The sequence below is a fragment of the Lepidochelys kempii genome, chromosome 6 (genome assembly GCF_965140265.1).
Source record: "Lepidochelys kempii isolate rLepKem1 chromosome 6, rLepKem1.hap2, whole genome shotgun sequence".
NCBI classification, from domain to species: domain Eukaryota; kingdom Metazoa; phylum Chordata; order Testudines; family Cheloniidae; genus Lepidochelys; species Lepidochelys kempii.
In genome coordinates, this window is record NC_133261.1 from 7,406,967 (window position 1) to 7,426,287 (window position 19,321).

The following is a 19,321-nucleotide window of genomic DNA, read 5'->3' on the forward strand; positions in this document are numbered from 1 at the left end:
GGGAAAGGGTCGAGTCCGTCAGTCACACACACATACACCCGTGTGAGAGAGGTGTATGGGCGTGTGTGTGTGTCACCTCACCCTGCAGGTGTGGGAACGGGTGTGTGGGGGGGTGTCACACACCCCTAAATGTGAACCCTGAAGCCTTAAAGATAAGAAGGTAAATAAAAAGAATCCAACTAGGCAGTATTTCTTTTTAATGGAGGCTCAGTCAACTTGATGCTAATTTGAATGTTTGTACTGCATAGTTCTGATTGATTGCCAGTGAACTCACGAGTAATTTTACGAGGTGTTCATATCCAGCATAGGGAAATATGGTCACCCTAATTATAAAACACATGACCATGTTGGGCTCTCTGCCCTATTTTCTGACAGTCTGCCCTGAGATTGGCACTCACAGTTGTGAGCCACTCCAGACAGCATGAAATTAGGAGAACCTGGTATAGGGGGAAGGGGGCACATAGCACCCCTAGCATGGAGGGAAGTTGGGAATGGGGGGCAGACAGAGCTGGCCTGAGAGTGAAGGGAGGCCCTGGTTTAGAGGGAGGGAGTAATGGGGGGCACACAGAGCTCCTGGTGGGGGGAAGATTAGGGAAGTCTGGTATGGAGGGAGTGAAGGAAAATGGGAGGGGGTAGGGGAATGGGAGCACATTCAGAACCCCTGCTATTGGGGGAGGAATGGGGGGAGTGAGGAATGGGGTACACAAAGCCCCTGGTATGGGGGGAATGGGAGTCACACAGAGCTGCTGTCATTGGAGGGGAAAACGGGGGGGGGGGGTAGTATGGGAGGAGGAGGGACTTTGGGGGGCACACAGAGCCCCTGAAATAGAGGGGCATGGGAGCGTGGCATGCAGGAAGCTTGTGGGTGGGAATGGAGGGATGTGAGGATCCTCTGGGGTGTGAAATAAGTTCACCCAACAGTAGCAACCTAGTGTGTGACCCCCTTCGACACATACACTAAACCCAGAACATAAAGTTTGCAACATCAGCCTTATCCACAGGCGTGTGTCGGGGTACTGATATGGCAGGATGTACGAGGCTGCACAGGGTGACTGTTGAAAAAAAAATGAGAAAAGTGAATGAGGTGATGGGGCTGGCTGCCTAGACAGGGAAAGGTACTTGGACAGAGCAGTGCTGGGGAAGGTCAGGGGGAGCTAGGGTAGCTCTGGCCTGACCAACTCCCAGGCTGAGGGCCTGATACAGGGCCGTGAGGAGGTATTAGGGCTGCAGAGGGGCAGCCAGAGGAGGAAGAGGCAGCAGGTCCACCCCCCTTGCTGATGATGAGTGGCCAGTTCAGACTGCAGTTTGCCCCTGAGGGAAGGGGCTAGGTGAAGAACGGCAGTGGGTCACTGAGGCGAGTGGTGGGATTAGGGGTAGCCAGTTTCCTGGAGGGGCAGCACCCAGAGAGTGGGGCACCGCCAGAGGGCAGTACCCCAGGAAAGTGCACCATGGTCTGGGAGGGATGCAGGGCCTAATGTGGTGGAGCTTAGAAAAGGGCAGGTAATTGTGGGCAAGACACCACCTGCAGAGGGTGCTCCTGAGTGGCGAGAGCTAATTCCCTAGCCTGGCCAGCCTCGTATCTACCTCACAGTCTGTGTGAGAATCTAAAGAGATCCCATCCCCCAAGGAAGTGTCTGTGTTATGCAGTGGACGCTTATAGTGAGTCAGACATTTCAAGAAGTATTTTGGGGAGAGCCGCTGGCCGGTGTCCCTCTGGGTTGACAGGAAATTGGCAGAAGAGAAGAAGTCACATCCCTAAAGAGCGCACATCATCCCCCTCTCCTGTGACCCTTGGCACCATCACAGGCTCTATTTGTATCCAGTCGTGAACCAAGATGAAACTGAAAGGGTTTGAGCTCAGGTTCAGACTGTCCTTCATCAGAGAGTGTGACTGGCAGGGCAAGAGCAGCTGCTTCGGGACACATATCTTTCTGCTCTCCCCCTTCTCCCAGGGTTGTGCTCCCAGCCAGGATGCTGGTATGGCAGGGCCACGTCACTACTGAGCTGTGACTAAGTCTACAGAATTAACAGTGATGATCAGATTGTGTCTGGCAAAACTGAACTGAGTTGATCAGAGTGGGTTCAGTCCAGACCTAGGCCAATCACATCATTCCCTTTCCCCTCAGGCACAGCCCTGGATCAGTTATTAGCAATCAGGTTAGAGTTCCACTCTTGGGGAGGTGACTCATTTATTAGCCTAGTCAGTCACTAGGGTTGCCAATTTTAGTTAGATGTATTCCTGGAGGTAAACTCCTCATGTTACATAATCTTTAATTCAAGATTAATCTTTAATTCCTGGAGACTCCAGGGCAACCCTACAGTCAATCTGTAATTATATGCTACTGACAAACCTAAGAGATGTGGGGAGTGTTTGTTCCCCACATTTCTAGTCACATGCCATCATGCCGTGCAGTAGAGAATCGTCCTTAACTTGGGGTCTTGAAACAAATGATCTGTTCTTTTATCACTGAGATCAATAACAAAGAGGAAGAAGTTTCAATCATGTGTGTTGCAGTCGTACCTGGTGACCAACTGAGATCGGGGCCCCGTTGTACTGGAAACTATACAAATAGAGGGTGGCAGACAGTGCTGGTCTGAGGAGCAATTCTAAATAGACCAGACAAAGACAGGGTAGGGGGAAGCGATATAACTCACAGACAGAACCATCAATGGGATGGCAGCAGACCCCATGTTAGTCCAGTGGGATGTGTGTTTTTTGGCAGTGGTGGTACTGGGTTTAATTAGGAAGGGAGAAACTAAACAGAAAGACAAGAGAAGGGAGGATGCAGTGAGGAGGACAGAGCAGGGGAGAAGGAAGGGAGGAAGGTCTGAGGGGCAGCGATTTTGTGATATTACAGTCATTTTCTTTTTATCTCCATTATTATTTGAATCAGGTTTCGCACAGCCCGAGTGCCTCCCTCCCACATTCCCAGCTGCAGTGTACAGCCCAGTGAGCCTTAGCCCTGCTCTGGGGAGTGGGGTACACGAGTAGGACTTAGATTTGCTCTCTAGCTAACACCTATGCTATATATTTTTATTGGAGGTCGTTGGGCTTCTTCACAAGCAATATTATCACAAGCAGTAAGGTATAAACCCTTATAACTGTTACAAAAGCTTCCTCTCCAGTCACCCACAAGGGAGAAAGCTTGGAAGCAAGTGCTGTGTTGGAGTTAACATTTTGATCCCACCAGATCTTTTATACAAATATCCATCGTCAGAGAGTTACATATTAAATATAGACACTGCAGCTGTCACTTCTCTGTCTGCTGGGCTATGGGAGCTAAGAAACCCTTGGCAAACTTCCAGCCATGTTAGACAGAAGAGGGCAGGACCAGCCGGTCAGATATAAACATTTATAAACAGCCTCAGAGTAACTGAGAATTAAGGTTCCTGTTGATGTGATTAGATCAGCCACTGACCTCGCTACTGTTGATCATGACATGCTGTGAACTCACCTGTGTATGTTATTAGTAGGTTTTCACACACTGTGGACAAAAGCAGGGGTGGTCAGGGCTGCTCTTGGGTGGCTCCATCCCCACCTTTGCTGAGAGAAAAGGAGTACTTGTGGCACCTTAGAGACTAACCAATTTATCTGAGCATAAGCTTTTGTGAGCTACAGATCACTTCATCGGATGCGTACAGTGGAAAATACAGTGAGGATGTTTTTATACACACAGACCATGAGAAAATGGGTGTTATCATACACACTCACTTAAGATGAGCTATTACCAGCAGGAGAGTGGGGGGGGGGAGGAAGAAAACCTTTCTTGATAACTGCTGGAAATGGCCCACCTTGCTTTTCACTACAAAAGGTTTTCTCCTGTGCCCCCCCGCCCCCCCCAGTGGTAATTATTATTTTCTGCGGGTTCTGCTGCTGTTCTTGTGACACAGTGCCCTCTGGTGGGCAAAAGGTGGAATGCAGCAACATTTTGGCAGAAGCTTTTATTTCTACACAAAAAATTAAAGATATGCATGGCTCATTAATTATGCATGCCTACAGTAGTACAGAATTCCTCCAGGAGTAACGTTTGGAGAAAACCTGATTTTCTTCTTTGATGAAACACAAATGCCTCATGATTAAAAAAATCCCATTCCCCATGCACCAAGTGAACACTCCAAGGGTTGAAATGCAGTAGTATTCAAGTTCAAAATCTTGGTCTTTATCTTCAAGGTGCTCAATGGCTTTGGCCTAGTGTATCTAAAAAATCAACTAACGCTACAGGACAAAGACTGTGGTCAACATTTAGTCTTGTCTGCCACAATGAAATGGAATTCTTTACAAGGGTAAAGCTCGTCTAGGTAGGAGACAGAGTTTCCTCGAAAAGGTGACCAATAATTTAAATCTGATTGAATATCAGATTAGGAGTGAGCAGAGGGATTCAAAGAGGAAAGTGATGGGTTCAAATCAACAGGTAGAGAACATGCTTTTAGCAGCTCAACCTCAAAACATTATTTCTTTTAAAAAAATGTTTATGGATACACTGGACCCAGAAATATTTTGGATTGCTTTTTCCCAAAATTGGCTTTTCTGAATTGTTTGGGATATATACTCAATGTGTGTCCACCTCAGATACCCATCCTACCTGACCTTAAATGAAATTGAGGAGTTCAGCATTAAAAATTAAACATTGTTTTAAAACTAAGTATTTTAAATACTTGTGGCACCTTAGAGACTAACAAATTTATTTATATGCTCAAATAAATTGGTTAGTCTCCAAGGTGCCGCGAGTCCTCCTTTTCTTTTTGCGAATACAGACTAACACAGCTGCTACTCTGAACCCTATTTTAAATATGTTATTCTTCCTCTATAATGTGGTCATGGCCTTTCCAGTGTGCAGTAAATCTGAAATTACTAAAACTGAAAATTTCTGAAGCTTACTTTTACCAGCTTAGGTTAAAACTTCCCCAAGGTACAAAATTATTTTACCCTTGGATTTCCACTGCCACCACCAAACTTTATCTGGGATTCTGAAAAAACAGAATTTGGATACGTCTTTCCCCCAAAAATCCTCCCAACCCTTGCAACCCACTTCCTGGGGAAGGTTTGGTAAAAATCCTCACCAATGTGCATAGGTGACCACAGACCCAAAGCCTTGGATCTTAGAAGAATGAAAAAGCATTCAGTTTCCTTACAAGAAGACTTTTCATAGAAGTAAAGGAATCACCTCTGTAAACTCAGGATGGTAGAAACCTTGCAGGGTAATTAGATTCAAAACATAGAGAATCCCTCTAGGCAAAACCTTAAGTTACAAAAAAGACACACAGACAGGAATAGTCATTCTTTTCAGCACAGCTCTTTTCTCAACCATTTAAAGAAATCATAATCTAACACATACCTAGCTAGATTACTTACTAAAAGTTCTAAGACTCCATTCCTGTTCTGTCCCCGGCAAAAGCAGCATACAGACAGACACAGACCCTTTGTTTTTCTCCCTCCTCCCAGCCTTTGAAAGTATCTTATCTCCTCATTGGTCATTTTGGTCAGGTGCCAGTGAGGTTACCTTTAGCTTTTTCACCCTTTACAGGTGAGAGGATTATTCCTCTGGCCAGGAGAGATTTTAAAGGGGTTTACCCTTCCCTTTATATTTGTGACAACTATTCATCAAAAGAAAGAAAGAAATTAGTAGACCTTACATATCCTGCTTTCTTTGTATGTGTCCGTCTTCCTTAGATCATAAGGTCTTTGTATTGTGAAGGAAAAGTTAGCACATGTGACTCCATTTTGGTTTGGGGCCCACCATTGTCTAAAAGCAAGCCCATCATGCACCAGGAGGAGTGTTCCTTAGACACTGCATCCCTGTGAAAATCCTCCTCCTTGTCTCCAGCCTGCCTTGACTCCCAGTATCTGGTTTTTGTCAGTCTCTAACTCCCTATCTCCTGGCCTGTGATGTGAGGCCTCCCATGCTGATAATAAAAGTTCCTGATGCATGGCTTTAGGACCATGCTGTGTAATTAACATACTGGTTTAGCACGAGGAATGCACCAAGCAGGGATAGGTGGTAGATGAGAAAAGGGTTTGTATATTGGCTAAGGTTTCCGATGCAGGAGGGCAATATGCTTTGCTAAAAAGTATATAACCTTTGTATAATCTGTATTCGGGGTCCCCTCCTGGCTAGCAGGGGGGCACCACGCTGAGCCTAAAAACTTGGTGTTTTGTGGGAACTCTGCAGTTGTGGACTTTGTTTATGTGCCTCAGCCTAGATTCGAACTGTGCATGACCTATCAGGTATAATTCGTAACAGCATTTGTGTGCGTGTCCTACCAGGTATAATTCGCAGCAGTTGTGTGCATGTCCTACCAGGTGTAATTCGCAGCAGTTTTAGGGAGTGTCCTTACTCTCTCTGTTTTGTAAAGCACACACGATTGGTACTGAACAGATAAATAATGGGTACATCACCAAAAAACAAACAAAAAACAAAAGAAAACCCACCTTTGTCATAAAGGTTGGTCTCCTCAGTAAAGTAAGCCATAAAAATTAGGACCGAGGCTACGAAGTCAAGTACTCTCAAGTTAGGAAATACCAGAATGAGTATTGCCCATGAAACATTAACTCTGCAATAAATGAGGCAGGGATCCTGCAGACAACAGACTCCTTCAATACACAGCCACAGGGCAGAGAATTCTGTGCACTGAATAAGGCAGGGGTCGCGAGGGAAAAAAATAACATAGGATCATGTAACTAACATCTGCATCATCGGGCAAAGGCACAAAAGGACTGAATTAAGGGTGCCACGGCAACACTTATTTGGACATTTGCTAACCTGAAAATTCTAAACTTTGTAACCTTTTAATCCTTTTTAAAACCTTGACTTAGTATTTCCTAATTATTTGATGGTTTAATTTATTGATGAAAGCTTACCTAAGAAGCGTTAAATGAAGGGTTTTTGATTTCTTAATTTCCTTTGTTTTTGAATAGAAAGAACATCTATTATATATGTGCTGTTTAAACAATGAAGCTCTTACTGATATATTGTTTTCAGTATATATTTTATTGCCATTCTTATCTTTGTGAAGGTCCCTTTTCACCAATCAGTGCTGTGTTGATCAGAGTATAGAAAGTAATTAAATTAAACTGTATTAAAATAAAACTCATTTTCTGCAACTTCAGTATCAGTGAAAGTTCTAAGCTCTAATCCTCAATTTGTAAGAAGCAGATAAACAATATCCAAGTAAAAGAGCAGGAATTTTGCCTCTTATTTTCACTGAGCCTTTACTAAGGAAAGTAGCAAACAATTGCTCTTTGAAAAGAAACACTGTACTGTACCACAGTACAAACCCAAATGAGCCCAGCAGGAGACTGTCCTGCTTATCCAAATCTGGTCCTGTTTCATTACAAACTTCCTTTCTGTGATGATGTTCTGATAAGAAGGGGGCAATCAGTTGTCAAAGGTAGCTGTTGCCATGGCAGCCAGGGGCTAGTCATTCTCCCCAGGTGTGACAAGGAGCTGGAGGCAGGGAGCGCTGAGTGGTGGATTATCTCTGATGTCACAATGCTACTGCTCAGGCAGCACCAGTGGGCAGCAAATGTGCAGTGTGTGTGTCGGGGGGGGGGGAAACAGGCTTTCCCAGTGCTCCCGTTTCCCCAGATTTCCTAAAGAAACCAACAACATAACACCGAATGCACATTAGTGATTGTTCCACACACATGCTAATTAGTAGCTGAAATTTGATTCAAAGTCCCGATGGCATGTTTAGAAACCAGTGTTCCAAAACAAGGAGAGACCTTGTAAAACAGAAAATTTGGACGCTCTGGTGTATTTGTGGTTGTGTTACAATTGAATACTGCGACTTTAAATTTTGGGCACGGTTCCTGGACCTACTTGCATGCTAAGCAGCTCAGTGGGGGTGTAGCAGCAGTCAGTCAGCAGGTACCCAGTGAATTGTGCCTCTCTGTTATAGGCAGAAGCTTACATTCTCTCCTTCTGATTTTGGGGTTCTTATGTGTTTTTGTTCTGGTCTTAAGAAACAAATTAGCGAGACATTGCAAACTTCCAGCAAGAATCATTTATGTTTTTCTCTAACTTCTCTGCTTGTGTGCCAGAAAACCTAAAAGACACAATCTCATAAAAAAATGAAATAAAATTCTGCAGCCAAAAGTCCTAACTTCCCCCATACTAATTTCCCCCTATTCTTACTGACACCTTCTGGTCAACTGTTTGAAATGGGCCACCCTCATTGCCACGACAAAAGTGATTTTTCCTCCTCTGGTATCCTACTCTTAATTGAATTGTCTCGTTGGAACATGTCCATCTCAATGATATTTCGTTTGCTGGGAGTCCCAACCAAAATGGGATCGTGGAGGAGTTCAGAGGTTGCTGTTGGGGGGTTACAGCGTTGCCACGCTCACTTCTGTGCTGCCTTCAGACCTGGGCTCTGAGGGCAGCAGCCAAGAATCTTTCTGAAGTGAGAGGAGGTTCTAAGATGTGCGGATGGGTCCCTGCTGCTGAGAGCACCTCAGCTGGGGGCTCCTACCTACTAGTCCCCTGGCAAATTAATGCAAGGACCAATTTGGGGGCATCCTTAAAAATGGACCCCTGAGCCCCAGAAGGAACTGCAAGGGATGCCCTGAGCCCCAGCTGCAGATGCCGGGCAGACACCCAGAGTGCCGAGAGCAGTGGGGAGGGGCATGAAAGTCCTGAGCTCAGCACCCCAGCCTTGGCTGCAGCCACAGGGGTCAGAAGCCCCAAGCCCAGACACCCAGAGACGTGCCTGGAGCAGAAGTTGCCAAGGCCAAACCCCTGAGCCCAATGCCGGGCTGATGCAGTGCACTCACTTCTGCATGCCTCTGGTGCATCTGATATCCCCAGCCCAGCAGACAAACAGCTAGGAGGCCCCTACTGGGTTCTCCTGGCTGGAGGGATCCCAGCAGGACAGGGAGATCGGATTTCATGGGGCAGGGCTAATTCGATCTTGCCAAGAAAGGCAAAACAAGAACCAACAGCTGTCAGTTGAAGCCAGAGAAATTCAGATGAGAAGTAAGGCACACATTTTTGACAGTGAGGGAGACTAACCACTGAAACAAATAGAAAAGGAGGACTTGTGGCACCTTAGAGACTAACACATTTATTTGAGCATAAGCATTCGTGAACTACAGCTCACTTCATCAAATGCATGCAGTGGAAAATACATTGGGGAGATTATTATTATTATTATTTTCTTTGTTGGGCCTGTCCTGTCGTAGGTAACTTCTGGGTACTCTTCTGGCTCTGTCAATCTGTTTCTTCACTTCAGCAGGTTGGTATTGTAGTTGTAAGAATGCTTGATAGAGATCTTGTAGGTGTTTGTCTCTGTGTGAGGGGTTGGAGCAAATGCAGTTGTATCGTAGAGCTTGGCTATAGACAATGGATTGTGTGGTGTGGTCTGGATGAAAGCTGGAGGCATGTAGGTAGGAAGAGCGGTCAGTAGGTTTCCGGTATAGGGTGGTGTTTATGTGACCATCCCTTCTTAGCACCGTAGTGTCCAGGAAGTAGATCTATTGTGCGGACTGGTCCAGGCTGAGGTTGATGGTGGGATGGAAATTGTTGAAATCATGGTGGAATTCCTCAAGGGCTTCTTTTCCATGGGTCCAGATGTTGAAGATGTCATCAATGTAGCGCAAGTAGAGTAGGGGCATTAGGGGACGAGAGCTGAGGAAGCGTTGTTCTAAGTCAGCCATAAAAATGTTGGCATACTGTCGGGCCATGCGGATACCCATGGCAGTGCCGCTGATTTGAAGGTATACATTGTCCCAAATGTGAAATAGTTATAGGTGAGGACAAAGTCACAAAGTTCAGCCACCAGGTTTGCCATGACATTATCGGTGATACTGTTCCTGATGGCTTGTAGTCCATCTTTGTGTGGAATGTTTGTGTAGAGGGCTTCTACATCCATCGTGGCCAGGATGGCCTTTTCTGGAAGATCACTGATGGATTGTAGTTTCCCCAGGATGTCGGTGGTGTCCCGACATAGCTGGGAGTGCTGGTAGCGTAGGGCCTGGGGAAGAGGTGGATTCTCTGTTTCCTGGTATCCTCACATCACAACTGGTTATCATTCTGGAATGTGCCATGGCACCTTTTTGTGAATGACAAGCAATTGGGCTTAATATGGTGGTAATCATGTGAAATGTCATAGCCAGTGAAATAGAGGCCGGATTAGGAGATCAAATCGTTTCACAACCGATGCCTCTATGAAAAACTCAGTGTGGGGTGAGGCATAGACTCTGCTGTTTTACTGGGTGGCCTGCTCGCTCCCCAGAATCAATAATGAGCAAGTGGGGTGATCCAGGGTGCAGCTGAAACATCCAGCCGGGCTGGCCAGGGGCAGACATCAGGCCTGCAAGGGAAAGGTGAGTGTGGCAGTGACTTCACAAAGGCCTTTGGCAGGAACTCAGCCTATTGGGCAAAGATGATGAGGCGGGTGTGACCCCACAGAGCTCCCTTGACAACAGCCCGGCAGGACAGGGGTGTGGGGCAGGGGGAACCTCGGAGACCCCTGTAGCCTTGCTGCAGCAAGCCTCCATCTCGCGGTCTCTCAGTGGGGACCAAGAGACGGTTGGTGTGGAGGAGATTCTCGGGATTATTTTTATGACTGTATTGATTGTGTGGAAAGAAATCGTCATCTGTGTAGAAGGTAAGAAAAAATATAGGCTCTAAGCAGAAGATGGGGGACCCTATCCTAGCAGATTCAAAGGCATCCCCACCCTCCCAGTGAAAAAGTTTTTCCTAATATCCAAGCCTTCCACACTGCAACTTGAGATCATTGCTCCTTGTTCTGTCATCTGCCAGCTCTATGAATTTCATGAGAATCAATCTTTCATTAGGAAAATAATTCAAAAATACAAAGACAAAAAACGTGAAGTGAAATCAATCCATCCTGATCTTCAGTGTCTGGGGGGTGTGGCCTCGGAGGCCAGACTGAGACCCTCATTGGCTAGGGACACCCAGGAAGCCAGTAAAATAATTCCAGTCCTCTTTGCAACCAAGCCTCCATAATCCAAGGAACACCTGAGGGCTGCGGGAGATAGAGGAGTGCTGAGAATGTCTAACTCATGGTTGAAAATACAGAGATGTGTGATTGGCTTTGGATGGGGGACAAGTATCAAATCTGTTGGGGTTCTTGCCCCAAACAACAATCACCCATTGTCCTTTAGAGCACAAGGGCTCTCACACGCCTGACGTGCTCAAATCTCTTGCCTGCTAGGACTTAGAGAATTTTCTCCATCTCCATGATAGAGAGGGAAAGAGAAAAGAAGTGACCTCTCTTTGGTCACAAACCACGGTCATACTGGAGCTAGAAAGAGAAGCATAAGAAAAACGGTGTATGAAAATGTTTTGCATTTAAAACTGATTTCTTAAACAAAGGAAATTTGAAGTGTGGCTAGTGAACTAAAATGATACGTTCTGGTTTTCACGTGTTTCTAGATTTAGGAACTAGTATATCCATCCCCTCACACCTAGTTTTTATCCATAGATTGAGGGAGGAAAAGAAGTTTGCCTGTTTTGTGAACTCTCAATGGCTTTCTTGAATTTCAACGAACGAATCATTGAACTGAACTCTTTGAATAAACTGAAAAGAAGACAATAGTTTCTGCACCTTCCAAGGAAGCTATTGCTGTCCAAAGCTGGCTTAGCATTTCAGCTAACTTTGCTTCCAGGGCTTTAGCTATCATGTCAGTGGTGTGACTCTCTCAAAAACTTGGCAGTGAACATGTTCGATTTCATGTTATTTTTTCCTCTTCTCTTTAAATTATTGAAGAGATTTTCATAAATTTTGCCCTTAATTTAAAATAGATGATTTTTTTGGTCAAGCTGGGCCTTACAAATCTCTAAGGATGAAGATTCCACCACCTCCATAGGTCACACTCAGGGCCAGGGAGGCTGGGAATAGAAGAAAATCACCAGTGAAAGCCAGGAGTCCAGATTCCCACCCCCCTGCCTCAGTCACAACAACAAGTCACACTCAGAGCCAGGGAGACTGTGAATCGAGTCCCGCTGGCACTTCCCGGCTCTGGAAGGGACTGTTCCTCTCGTGGTTAGTGCGGGAGCCTGGACAAAGGCTCCATCCCTGGCTCTATCCCTGACTCCCTCAACGACCCTGAGGCAGTGGCTTCTCCTGCCCAGGCCTCTCTTTCCCTCACTGGGGCTGGGGACACTCCCCTACAGCCCTTGGGTCATCACGCTTCAGGAATATGCTTGAGATACGAGGAGACCTGGAGATGGGAGGTGTGCTGCTGGCCATAGGTCAGTGTTGTAAACCCCCAGTTGCTAGGCTGAGTTTATCCATCCCCTGACAATAAAACGTCATCTTGTTTTCACAGCCACTTTCGATCTGCAGGCTTCTACTCCCTGCTCTGCTGGCAGAGCATTGGGCAGCACCCTTTCCAGCCCACCTTGGTGCAGGAGATCAAGGAGGAGGGCAAGAGACTAGGCCTCAGTGAGTATCTGCCACCTAGTGCTTTCCCATCTAGAGCAAGTGAGTGGAGTTCTCCAGAGCCATCCCCAGTGTGGTGGGAATGGGCCAGCAAGAGGGCTCCCAGCCCTTCCCTGGCAGGAGATTGTTCCCCACGTCGAGAGTCTTTGGGGAGGGCAGAACCTGCCAGGTGCTGAACACCCACAACCGCAATCAGTGAAATCAGTGGGAACTGAGGGCGACTCCTCCCTCCCAGCATTGGCACCTTGTGAACTTTCGCTGGGGACTGTCCGGGTGCTGCTCTTTCCCTGGCCTGGGAGGGAGCGGGGCCTTCTGGGGTGGAGGGAGCTGCTTGTCCAAACTAACAGAGAGCCCCACTGCTCTGAAAGGACGAGACTCCCCTGGTGTCACAGGGCCCCAGGGCTGAGGGGGAACGTTGGGAGCAGCCTGTGCTGTGAGCTGCTGCCAGTGGGTGTGGACGGCAGCCCCCATGCCCTGGGGTGGGGTGTGTGGTGAGGAGAAATTGCCTCAGCGGAGGGGAGGTGGATGGAGGAACAGGCAGGCACATTAATGAGAGGCTGCTTTGAATCCAGACTCATGGCTGCTCCCCACTCATTCCCAGGATGCAGCGGCTGAGGCGGATGCTGAGGAGGAAGGCCGGGCTGGTGGCTCCGGAGCCGGTAGGGAGGAGCGTCCGGCTTTCCCAGGAGGAGAGCGGCCCCTCTGTCCCCGCGGGCGGGGAAGAGGCCAGTGGCCAGGCGAGGAGGAGGAGCTCCCTGGCTTTCTGGAGGAGGAGGAAGACACCAGCTCCCTTAGCATGCCCTGAGGCCCCTTCTGGTCCCAAATGGAGGTGGCCCAGGGTGATGCTATGTAGGAGGGACCCAAGAGAGGGTGGGAGCCTGGGAAGGCGGCTCTGCAGCTTCCTTCACAGGAAGCGGAGGAGCCAGGAGCCGCACCCCAGTGCCCAACCGGAGCCATCCACCAGCCTGGCCACCGAGGAGCCCCCAGCCAGCCCAGAGCAGGAGCTGGGCGACTCTGGCACGGGGACCAGCAGCTCCTCCTTCTCCCGAGGGGCCAGCAGCCCCTCCGTCGGGTCTGAGAGCCCTGAGGCTGAAGGCTCCCTCTGTGCAGGTGAGGGGAGACCCACGGGACAGGGGGGAGGACAGGGGCAGCGGGGGACTAGTAACACCCTGTCAAGGTTTCTTCCCTACTCTGAACTTTACGGTACAGAGGTAGGGACCTGCATGAAAGACCCCTAAGCTTATTTTTACCAGCTTAGGTTAAAAAAACTTTCCCAAGGTATAAACTTTGCCTTGTCCTTGAACAGTCTGCTGCCACCACGAAGCATTTTAAACAAAGAACAGGGAAAGAGACCACTTGGAGACGTTTTCCCCCAAAATATTTCCCCCAGCCCTACACCCCCTTTCCTGGGGAAGGCTTCATAATAATATTTACCAATTGGTAAAGGTGAACACAGACCCAAAGTCTTGGATTTTAAGAACAATGAAAAATTAATTAGGTGTTTAAAAGACAAATTTTAATTAAAGAAAAGAGAAAAGAATCACCTATATAAAGTTAGGATGGTAAATACCTTACAGGGTAATTAGATTTAAAACAGAGAATTTCTTGAGGCAAAACCTTAAGTTACAAAAAGACACAAAAACAGGAATATACATTTCCTTCAAAGTTAGTAACAGCCCGTTTGTTGAGCCATTTATGAAACAGATTTGTTATTTGGTTTACATAAGCCACATTAGTTCAGGCCTTTTTTAAGGGTTTGAAATTTTACTTTGTAAGTTTTAGGTGTAACTTGAAATTGGCGATTTGGCTGTATTGCGGTACAAATGGCCTGTAATATCTGGCCAAGCCTAAGAAGGATTGGACCAGTTTTTTTTTTTTTTTTTAACTTTGGGACAGGCCACTTTTGGATAGCATTCACTTTGGCCTGTAGGGGGTTGATAGTTTCTTGACCCACCTGATGTTCAAGGTAAGCTACTCTGTTTAGGCCTATTTGACACTTTTTAGTCTTAACAGTTAGTTTTGCCTCCCTTATGCGCTTGAAGACTTTTTGTAGGTATTCCAGGTGTTTTGCCCAGGATTACAAAAATATGGCCACATCATCAAGGTCTGCGAGTGCACATTTTTCCAATTCCGTTAGGAGACCATCTATAAGTTTTTGGAAGGTGGCGGGTGCATTCTGCAGCCTGAAAGAGAGCACATTAAATTCATACAGCCCGACATGTGTGATGAAGGCGGACCTTTTCTTGGCGGATTTATTTAGCGGTACCTGCCAGTACCCCTGGGTTAAGTCCAAGATAGGGATGAACTGGGCCCGTCCCAGTTTCTTCACTAGTTTATTTGTTCGTGGCATTGGATAGTTATTTGGGAGCGTTACAGCATTCAGCTTATGGTAGTCCACGCAAAAACGTATTTCCCCATTTGGGTTGGGAACTAGAACCACTGGAGATGCCCATGCACTGCCAGAGGGGCAGATTACACCCATTAGTAGCATATCCTGGATCTTCCATTATATAGCAGATTTAGCTTGAGGAGACACCCGGTAAGGTCGGGCTCTAATTGGGTGAGCATTACCTGTGTCAATGGAGTTGTATGCCCCTTCAGTCAGTCCTGGGTGGCTGAGAACGTCGGCGTGTAGCTAGTGCACAGCTCCTTGATTTGCTGTCGCTGCATATGCCCAAGGGTCATGGAGAGGTTTACCTTTTCCACACCACCAGCACTTTTTCCTTTGTAGTAGACACCTTTAGGCCACTCAGCGTTATCTCCTCCCTGGGCTGTAAACTGACAAATCTTTAATTCTTTGGAATAAAAGGGCTTTAGAGAATTAATATGGTACACCTTAAGCTTTCGGTTGGAGGTGGTGAATGCTATGAGATAATTAACAGCTCCCAGGAGCTCCTGGACCATTAATGGCCCTTCCCACAACGCTTTTATTCTGTGGGCCTAGAGTGCCTTCAAGACCATTACCTGGTCCCCTACATTGAAGGAACACTTTCTGGCATGTTTATCATACCAGACTTTTGGCTCTTTTTGAGCATCCTGTAGGTTTTCTTTAGCAAGGGCTAAAGAGGTTCGGCAGGTGTTTTGTAGGTTGGTTACAAAGTTCAGAATGTTAGTTCCTGGAGAAGGTGTAAACCCCTCCCATTGCTGCTTTACCAACTGTAATGGCCCCTTAACCTCGTGGCCATATACAAGTTCAAATGGTGAAAACCCTAAACTGGGATGTGGTACAGCTTTGTAGTCAAAGAGCAACTGCTGCAACACTAGGTCCCAATTATTGGAGTGCTTATTTACAAATGTACGTATTATGGCTTCCAAAGTTTCATTAAACTTCTCCACCATGGCATTTGTTTGATGGTGGTAAGGAGTGGCAACCAAGTGGTTCACCCCATGAGCTTCCCAAAGGCATTCCATAGTTCCTGCCAGGAAATTAGTTCCTGCATCTGTAAAGATGTTGGAGGGCCAACTTACCCTGGCAAAAATGTCTGCTGGTGCCTGGCACACACTTTTAGCCCTGGTGTTGCTTAGAGCTACTGTTTCTGGCCATCGGGTGGCAAAATCCATGAAAGTCAGTATGTACTGCTTTCCTCTGGGTGTCTTTTTTGGAAAAGGACCCAGAATATTTACAGCTACTTGCTGAAATGGAACCTCAATGATGGGGAGTGGCTGGAGAGGGGCTTTGACCTGGTCTTGGGGTTTTCCCACTCTGTGGCACACCTCACAAGACCGGACATAGGTAGAAACATTCTTGCCCATTCCCTCCCAGTGGAACGACTTTCCCAAATGGTTTTTCGTTCTGTTCACCCCAACATGGCCACTAGGATGATCGTGGGCTAAGCTTAATAGCATTACCTGGTACTTAGTTGGAACTACCAACTGTCTCTGAGGATGCCAGTTTTCCTCGTATCCACCAGAAAGAGTTTGCTTGCATAAAAGTCCCTTTTTTACAACAAACCTGGATTGATTCGAAGAGCTGAGAGGCGGTGGGTTGCTCCGTGCCGCCGTGCAAGCTCTCTGGAGGCTTTGATCTGCTTTCTGTTCGGTCTGGAACTGTTCCCTTGATGCTGGAGACATCAGTTCCTCATTGGATTGTGGACCTGGGCTTGGTCCCTCTGGAAGCGGTGCAGGTGATGGGGCTGTTTTAGTTGACTGTGAACCGCTCTTGGCTGGTGCACTATGTTGGGGTTCAGGCTCTGGCTGAGCCTCTTGTGTAGGGTTATCCGCTGCTGCCAGTGCAGGTTGGGTGGGGCCCTCTGGTGCTGGGGTTGCAAGTACTGGATTCAGTGCTGGCAATGGTTCTGATGCTGTTTTTTTTGCCGGTTCCAGTTCTGGGACTGGCTCTGTCTGGGTCTCTGTGACTGGATTCACTACTGCTGTTGCAGACGTTGGTATGGGGTCTGGTTCCAACATCTTTGACTGGGTCCTGGTAGAAGTCTCCAGAACAGAGCTAGGTGTGACAGCTTGCTTAGCCTGGCTGCGGGTGACCATTCCCACCTTCTTGGCTAGCTTCACATGATTGGCCAAGTCTTCCCTCAACAGCATGGGGATGGGATAATTATCATAGACTCTAAAAGTCCACGTTCCTGACCAGCCCTTGTACCAAACAGACAACTTGGCTGTAGGCAAGTCAAAAGAGTTGGACTTGAAGGCTTGAATCATTGCTTGGACCTCTGGGTCGATTAAATTGGGGTCCACTAAGGAAGCCATGGATAGCCAACACTCCGGTGTCCCTCCATTTTGTGACCTTCTTCCTGCCCACACTCACAGTTTCCCTCTGCTCTGAGGGTGTCTGGGAGGCATCTGGGCCTGAGGACCTCTGGTGTGATTTCGGTGCAATGAACTGTAATTTCCAGGGGTTCTTGGGGCAGTTGGCCTTTACATGTCCCGGCTTGTTACATTTAAAACTTTGCCCAGCTAACTGGTTACTGGGGCGAGGTGGGTTGCTGGAGAACGGTGTAGTGGGACAACAAGGTGTCTGGAGTGTTCCTTGGAGTATAGTTGGGGCCTTGGGCTGCCCCGGGTAGTAGGGTGTGGTCTGAGGGTGTCCCTTCTGGTATCCGCTCCAACTGTGACCAGGGTTGTTCCTCTCTCCTCCCTCCACCCGTTTTGTTCCGGTTTGCCCCGCCTCTCTGGCAGTCTGGGACTGCTTGTATTGATCAGCATAAAAAGCAAGACTTCCTGCTGAGTCCATTTTTTTATCCCATAAACACTGCTTTCTATCATCCTTGGACATATTCAGGAATTGCTCCTGTATTATCAAATCCCGTATTCCTCCAAAGCTAGTTACATCCTGTCCATTGAGCCATTTCTCAAACAGATCTGTTCTCTGGTTTACATAAGCCACATTACTTAGTCCAGGTCCTCTCTTAAGGGCTTTCACTTTTACTCTGTAAGTTTCAGGTGTAACTTGAAATTGTTTTAAAACCAAACCCTTGGATTGATTATAGTTCGAAGCCTCCTCAATCACCATCTTATTGAATATGTCCAGAGCTCTTCCAGGCAATTTTGCAGCCGACCTGGTCATCTTGTGAGCTTCAGGGATTTGATGGAGTGTGCACAGTCTCTCAAAGGTGAGAAAATAATCAGAAATATCACTGGATTCATTATACTGTGGACATAGTGTAATGGATTGTTGGGGAAGGATTGTTAGGGTTATTTGGTATATTCTGCCGAGCCTTTGCCTTCTCCATCTCCAGTGTATGCTTCCTCTCTTTTTCCTTCTCCTCCTCTGCATGCTTCCTTTCTTTTTTCCTTTGCCTCCATTTCTTTTTCCTTTGCCTCCATTTCTTTTTCTTTTGCCTTCATTTTCTCTGTCTGAGTTCGACCCATCTTTTATGTTCCTTTTGTTTTTCCTCAGCCTCAAATCTGGCTAATTGCAGCTTCTGTTGAACATGGCATTCTGTCCTCCTAACCTCTCTGTTTTTAACTCACTTTACACCCAGGAGTTAGAAATAAAGCAAAAAAACCCAAAAACCCTGACTTGTAAAATTTTGCTGTGCTGTAACCTGATACCTTTCTTCTTTGATAGCTGTTCTCAGCCTACAGAAAACTCCTACAGAAAAATTAATTAGGTTTTTAAAAGAATTTTAATTAAAGTAAAGGTAAAAGAATTACCTCTGTAAAATCAGGATGGTAAATACCTTACAGGGTAATCAGATTTAAAACATAGAGAATCCTTCTAGGCAAAACCTTAAGTTACAAAAAGACACAAAAACAGGAATATACATTCCCTCCAACACAGCTTATTTTACCAGGCATTAAACAAAAGAAAATCTAACACATTTGCTAGTTAGATTACTTACTAACTTAACAGGAGTTGGAAGGCTTGCATTTCTGATTTGTCCCCAGGAAAAGCATTACACAGACAGACAGAACCCTTTATTTATTTAGCCCCCCGCCCCCCTCCAGATTTGAAAGTATTTTGTTCCCTCATTGGTCATTTTGGGTTAGGTGCCAGCGAGGTTATCTTAGCTTCTTAACCCTTTAGAGGTGAAAGGGTTTTGCCTCTGGCCAGGAGGGATTTTATAGCACTGTATACACAAAGGTGGTTACCCTTCCCTTGATATTTATGACACACCCTGTGCCCATTGGCTCACCAAGGCGCCAGGACGGAGCCACGGGAGCCCCACTGACACCAGTGGGAGTGGCCCAGCCACACTCCATGGCAGGAGATGCTGGGCAGAGTTGGGGGAGCTCCAGCCTCCCCTGATAATATTGGGCGGGGGCTGATGGCCACGGGGCCCTGAGGCTGATGGGGCTGAGGTCATCTCTGGGAAGGGCAGGGTGGGGACCTCAATGCCATGAGGTTCCTTGTTGAGGATGGGGGACATTGAGCCATTTCTCTACCCTGCATTCTCACAGCAGTAGCATAAATGATGCTTTTCTCCTTCTTTCCCTGGTGCAGAGACCCTCAGTG